This window comes from Thalia democratica, chromosome 5, assembly GCF_965202585.1.
Source record: "Thalia democratica chromosome 5, ktThaDemo2.hap1.1, whole genome shotgun sequence".
Classification (NCBI taxonomy): domain Eukaryota; kingdom Metazoa; phylum Chordata; class Thaliacea; order Salpida; family Salpidae; genus Thalia; species Thalia democratica.
This window is the reverse complement of record NC_139169.1, coordinates 78,099,181-78,106,710: the sequence shown is the minus strand read 5'-3', so window position 1 is coordinate 78,106,710 and position 7,530 is coordinate 78,099,181. Positions and strand designations below refer to the sequence as shown.

The 7,530-nt window shown below is 25.8% G+C and overlaps 1 long non-coding RNA gene across 1 annotated transcript; it reads left to right on the top strand.

Moving 5' to 3' along the window:
* Positions 1 to 4,327: 4,327 nt before the first annotated feature.
* Positions 4,328 to 5,842, top strand: LOC145837247 (uncharacterized). Its single transcript, XR_014369933.1, has 3 exons — positions 4,328 to 4,433; positions 5,198 to 5,235; positions 5,740 to 5,842. It is a non-coding gene; the product is annotated as an uncharacterized LOC145837247 (long non-coding RNA).
* The last annotated feature ends 1,688 nt before the right edge of the window (positions 5,843 to 7,530 follow it).

Here is a 7,530-nt window from a genome sequence, read left to right as displayed (position 1 = left end):
ATCTACTTTGGTGGATGTTTACTTTTCAGAGCTACTCATAAGTGATGTAACAAATAACAAGCTATTGTAAAAAAGGAGTTAAGGTCTTGAAAGATAGTTTACTTTATATATTTAAGTATTTATTTACCTGTAACTGTGAATAACATTTGTTAGTTTTAACAATAAATATTTGTTTAGTAAGGACTTATCAACAAAACTTTTAATTTGCAGTTATGAAACAACAAAACTGTTTTTGTGTGAAAGTTTTTGTTTTAGGATTTTATATAGTAAGGTACTTTAATATTTTTGTAAGGGTGATACTTGTTTTTTTAACATTTTTTATGCAAGAACTTGGTTTAAAATAACATATTTACTTAGTATAAAGCACTTTGTAAAATAAAAAACACATGACAAAGATTTTCATACTTCATACAGAGAATAGATACTTTAATTGTTTTAAATACTTTTATATACTATTCATAGCAAAACTATATTGTTAACAGGCGTTTTTTACTAGTATATTTTACTATATCTTTTTGCACTATTAACTAGCGGCAGTCTCAAGCCTTGAAGTTTTGGTAGTAAACCTGGTGAGTCAAACTATAATAAATTTTCTAAAACAGTCAAACTTTGTACTGGAGCAATCCAGAGCAACACATGCTGTTTTTTTAACTTATGTAACATAACAATTAAGCTTAAGTGATCAAATATTCAAACTTTCTTTGCATCACTGTTTTTAGGTTTTTGAAATCTCACTTTTCATCTCAGATGCTATAAAATATGAACATTTTAACATATAATTAATCACATCTTATTAATTAGAATGTTGCTTAAAAAAGCTAAAACTATAACTTTATTTTTTTTTATAATAAAAGCTGATTTGAAATCTTTAAAGTTTTTTTGTTTCATCTAAAAGCAACTTAGACTTCAGAATCCCTAGTGTTTGTCCAGAGCATGGCCTGTTTTAGGAGAGTCTAAGAGGCCTGTTTTTGAAATATGTTGTACAGAAAATTATACTTTTAAGCGATTTAATAAGCACAAGTAGTGGTCATCTTTGTTTTCAGAAAGATAGCGGCTCCTTCAATCTTTTTCAGAAAAGCTCAGAGCTTTTAAACATTTTCAATAACACTAGTGCCTTCTGTTTTTTTTTTTGAGATCAGCGTTTTTACTAACATTTAAATTTACTTCCACTGTTTAATAACAAAAAGCTCATTGTCCACATTTTCATAAAACGCATAGTTCTCAAACAAGGGGTCGGCAAACTGGGCCTGAAAAGCAAAAACGTTTAGCCGTAAGATGTATTTTAGCTAAAAATCAATAATGCAGTAAAAGTTGAAGCTCTGTGTACTAAGAGCTACTACTAGTAGAGCTACTTATGTGTACAAATATTTACTAATACCGCACTAGGGTGAAGCTGTTGCCCCAAACCTCTAGTTTCCAAGTGGTAAACAACACAAAAATGTTTACTTCCCATCTTTTAATACCGTCGCGCTTTTTACATTTTTCTGAAAACAACCCCTATGTAAAATGTATGGGAGCTTAAAAATGTAACCTTCAAGTTTTTATCTACAAAATTTTGTACTAAATTCAACATCACAAAAACACATTGTTCGTGTCTTAAGATGATTTGAAGAAAGCTTCATTTTTAGTTTTCCGTTTTTAATTTAGTTTTTCGTTATTTTTAAGTTTTTTTTAGGAAAATCATAAAGTTCTTCCTTGAACCTTAATTCAAAAAACGCGTAGAACTTGTTGGTTGCTAAATGTACAAAAATTTTGTAGCTAAAAACTTGAAGAATTTTTAAGGCCCCATACAATTTACATAAGAGTCATTTTCAGAAAAACGTAAATTGGGCGACGGTGGTCAAATATAGGAAACTAATACTTTTTGTGGTGTTTTGTTATGTGATTCCCCACGCTATAAAAATATCATTGCAAATATTTTCATTTTTCAGGGGCAACAGATGCACCCTAACGCACATGTTAGCTTCTTACTAAACCTCAACCCATTTTATTTTTACTACATTTTTCTTCTATATTACTATGGCCCTTAGAGATTTTCTTCAGTAAACTTTGCCAGTTACTCATAAATGACTGCCACAGTCTTAGCTAGTAGCAGAAGATTGCTTATTTTATAGTTTTGTATAGTTTGAAATTTTTTACTGTTACGCTTGAACTTAATTCATTAAAACAACTTAAGGGTGAAGATGATAATTTTTTATTTAAGCTGGTAAAGATAATTCTTATAACTTTGAATATTGAAAAAACGTTTAAGAAATAGCCAACTTACATATTACGTCAAAAAGATGAGAATAGTAATAGCATTTGATTACTTGTTAATTTGTACTTTTACTACTTTAGACTTTCATTTGTAATACAAAATCTGTAACAAGTAGACAAAACTCATACCTGAAACTATAAAGCAATTTTTGAGCATTATTATTATTTGTATAAACATAAAGCTAACTACTTAAAAACGTTTTTATTCTTTACTACAATGTCAACAGTTGACAAAACACTGAGTAATTTTAAAGAGATGAAAATGTGTCATAAAAACATATATGTTGAATTAAGTAGATTATAAAAAGTATAAACTCATCTCTCGCAAATCTACGTACTCTCACCCATTTTAGAATTCTCAAAAATTAAAATTGAGAGTTTTCTGATATTGTAAATTTATTGTATGTGTTAAGGCAACTACATGCTTAAATTTTTACATGCATATTTTATATTAAAACTGTTTATAATTCCTGTTTTTTCAAGGTTTCCTAAATTCCAAGTTTTGTCAATTTTTTTCTAAAAATTCAAATCTCAAGTTTTTACAGGATTACAGGTTTTTTAGCAACAATGTAAAAAGGAACATTGCAAGAGAATTTAAAGTAGTATAAGAAAAACACATAATAAGATTGATTTATTAGAAAGTTCAGATTTTTGCGTTTTTAGTTTGTGCTTTCTATAAAGAAATCTGTTGAACTCTATAGCTTTGTTTTTAAAAAATTACTTAGGTGTTCGTTATACCTTTAAATCAGACAGTTTTTAATTCCTTACAATGTTTGTGGCACAAAGTTTCATTTTAACTTAATATATCTCTTATTTTCAGCTAACTTTTTCAAGACATCCTAAGAATAAGCTTGTCTTGCATGGTATTTGAGGAAGACCTACTTAATAATAGATGCTTCTTTAATATCATATAAGACAGACATAATCTTAGGTGGGTAAAAAAAAATTGTTTATACATAATTAGAAAAAAAAGCTTTTCACGTATATGTACAACTTGATTAAAACTATTTTTGTAAACAAAAAAACTGGAAAAGTCCCCAAACTGTATCTAATAAAATGCTTTACAAAAAAAAAACAGCCTATTTAGTAGGAATAATTGCTACCTGTGGTTTTACTTACGTTCTCTCGTTTAGTTACACGTTTTCTGTGGACATAATGTGCGTAGATTCGCAAGAGGTGACTGTATTAAACTTGTATACGATATATATCTATTATATGTTGTTATTGGTAAAGCTATTAAGTTTTACTTGTTATAGAAACCTAACATATTTGAAATTGAAAATGTAGATATTTTCTTGTTGTGTGTTTTGAGTTTATTAAAAAACAATAATAATTAAATTTTTATTAAGTTTAATGTTGTGAAAATAAAAAACCATAGAAAAAATATTTTACTAAAATATCACTATATTATACTGTATAACTAAGTTTCATCTAAAAAAAAGAAAAACTTCTACAAAACATTATTTTTTTGTACTATACATTTGAAAATAATGTTTTAACTTTGGTCAAATACAATTCAGTTTTTAGTTAATAGCACAAAAAACTAAACTACTACTTAAAAGTAATAAACTACTAAATCAACTTATAAATAGATCTTTTAAATTTTCTTTGCTGTTTTTAAAATTTATAATATTGTAATTTGTAATTAAAGCATTTGAGTTTGAATAAAATTTAAACAACTGGCTACCAAAGATAAGTTATGCTATAAAACTACTAATATTTAAATCTTAAGTAATTATAATTCATTAAATTTTAAACAAACTTGACTAAATAGAAATTTTATATTAATTCATTTAACATTTATATTTTTAATCTAAAGCGCCTTTGTTAAATTAGTCCGTTTATCTAAATACCGTATTATTTTGTTTTTGGTGAAACTTATCAATTATAAATTCATTATACGACGTGATAACTAGATGAAGAACATTTTAATAATATTGTTTAATCAATTTTTACTTAAAACTCATATTAATATATGCTAGCAAAACTGGTAAAAAATTTAAATTATTTGCAGGTAAAACATACACTAACCTCGGCCGTAAAAGTGTTTTCATTTGACAGAAACAGATTTTGTAGAAATAACTTAATGGCCCCTATCTATGTGGAAACAACTAAACTGCCGCCCCTTATTTACAGCTCTGATACTTTGAGGACATTTTAGAAAATAAAACGAAAAAGTCAGTTTTACTGTTAATAAAGTTTATATTTTTTATTTTTTACAATACAGTTTTGAAAAAGTTTGTTTTTGTAACGGCCTAACTGTTTTGTTTATACTAACTGTTTATGTCAAAGTTTTGCCAAGGAGTCCTTTTGTTGATGTGACGGAAATCCCCCTATATTTGCTGAGTCAGCATAAAAATTTATACAAAATTTATGTTCTAATTAGTTTTTAATATGTTTAGGTAAGGTGGGTTAGAGTAAACGGTATAAATATTAATAAAAAATAATGATAATAACTAATGATTCAGCAAAATTAGGGGAAACACCTTTGCTTTAAAATCGGACCCTTTGCCAAGTGTATTTTCCTATATTAGTGTAATTATGATACGCTTTTAATGTTAAGTTAACTCTGCTAAATCTGTTTTTAAGTTCTTTATTTTGCAAATTTATGTATAGTTGAAAAAAACTTTAATAACTAAAGACTTTAGAAGATTTTAACTAACATGCTTTTTTTTACATGTACCAATATCGTAAATTAGTTTTAAAAATTTATTATTGAGCTTAATATTCCTAAACTGTTTTTTAAATCTTAAAAGTAAATAATACAAAACTTCAAAGTCTAAGACGCTAAAGAACTTTTCATTACAAATGCAAATATATCATAATATTATAAGATGTCATAATATTTTGCATTGTGTAAACTTCACATCAAAAAGTAACATTGCTTGTTAAAATGAGAACTGTATGAAAACTTTTCATTATCTTAAACTATTTTTTACAGAGTTGTTTGCTTGTATTTCATTTGGATTTTTTTAAAAAGTAAGTTTTAGTTGTATACTTACATAGAGATTAAAATACATAAATTAACAATAAAAGTTTCTTATCTCTTTACCATCAAATCTTCTTATAAAAATTTAAATACACAACTAGTTTTTTGTTCTTACTTTATGCACACTTGTTTACTTTTTGATACTTTAAGATAAATCAAGTAAATTTAATATTATTCAGTTTATGATTAATTACGCATTATACATTTTAAACACCTCATAGCAATAATAAATGCTAAACAAGGTTATAATACGTTTAAAGCTTATCTTTCTTACTCTTTCAAAATATAAACTGAAACTTGTGTTTAATTATATTATTTTCTTTTTATATACTTAAAACAGTTAAGACGTTATAAAATATCTGAAGAAAGAATCAATTAATAAGGTAGTCTTATTTTTTACTTAACAATATTGTTAAATTATTTTGTAAATATAAACTCATGAAATGAGCTATTCTAGCATTACTCATAAATAGACAGTAGCTCTTTCTTTGTAGGTGTAACCTTCGTCTGAATCCAACCTGTTTCCGATGGCCGAAATGTGTTTTGAAGAATTGTTGTTGTCTTACTAGTGATGATGAGAAATGAATTTTCTGTTCTGAAATCCGGCAAAGGTTGGTTTCAATATTACAATTCTTAACATTTTTACTTTCAATAAGCTTTAACGACATTAAGATTCAGTTTCAATTAGTTTTTGTTATGAAAAAGAACTTTGCTGTTTTGTTTATGTGAAAGTTGTTCGAAAATCAATATTTTGGCTTTTTACAAAATTGTCCAAAAACCAGACAAAAGTAGTTATACAAAATGTGATTTGTGTGTAAAAATCTTCATTAAATTTGTTTATGAAATTTTTATCTTTCAAACTTATGTTATTTAAAAAAAAACAACTACAGTAACCCGTCAACTAGGTACGCACTTTGAACGCAGCGCAAAAGTGCGTATCTAACCGGCAGTGCGTACCTAGGAAATTTTGGTCTATAATGATTTACATTCTACATAAATATTACTAAAAACTACTACAAATGTCATTAAAACTTACAAATGGCTATTAATGAAAAAATTCCCCAAAAAAAGTTTACTATACTAAAAAAACATGTTTGATGAAAGTATATACATATATTATAAATTTTGAGTATATTTAGTAATTTGTATTGATATGTAAAATTTGTTTATGTATATTGTTTTTTATGTTTATATTCCACTCAAAAACTTGTTTTATTACTTAAAGAGTTAGTACTAATTGACTTTATTCTTAACTTAGTTAATTTGTTTAAAAAAGCTTATGTTTAAATACATTTTTATCTATACACATCTATACTTTTTTAAATTAGACCATTAAAAAAAATTATAGTTAGTTTAAAAATTGCTTATTAGTTTTTATTTGTTTTTCCCATTAATTATCAACTACTATTTTTTATTTGTTCGGATAAGCATACAAATAAAATACCACTGATACAATGTAGCACAAGTTAATTAATTTATATAAAATAAAAAATCTAAAATTTCTTGAAAAAAAAAGTAATTTTATAACAGATTTTTTCGACTAAAAAGTGCGTATCATACCGGCAGTGCGTACCTAGTTAAAAGGTTACTGCATGCATACGTAATTGTCAAATTAAAGGATTTAAACTAACAATGTTTTTTTTTACTGTTACATAAAGCAGTGGTCTTCAATTAAAAAAAAAAGTGTACTGGAAAATATATTTTGTGCTTACTATAATAGTATTTGAAACATAACTTATTATAAGACAATTTCTTAAGTATTGAGTGTCTAAATATAAAACTAATTTAAGACTTAAGACAAGACAAATGTCTTTTCTTTTTAAACATAACTAAATGATCTGTGCATGGTAAACTAGTTGATATGCAAATTAATACACACCATGAAGACCATTGCTTTAAAACATTAAAATACTTTATATTTTTTTAGTTTGCTTTTATATCATCCACTGTTTTAATTTTACGAAGTTAATAACAATAAATTCTTAACCTGAAGCAAATTTGTAACACTTACTATTTCTTGACTTCATCTACAGAAGTTTTATACATTTTATATTTTATTAAACAAACTTTGATTTGAAAATTATCTAAGCTTGTACAAATATGAATTGAGTAAAAGTTTTACTCATTTTTGAATCATATTTAATGCATTGTGCCTAACATAATAGCAGGAACATTTCATCAGAATTTTATTTGAGGTAACTATTTTCTAACATACAATTAAATTAAAGCAAAAAGCATTGAAAATTGTCAAAAACCTTTACAACCAGTTATAGTGATAAAAAAAT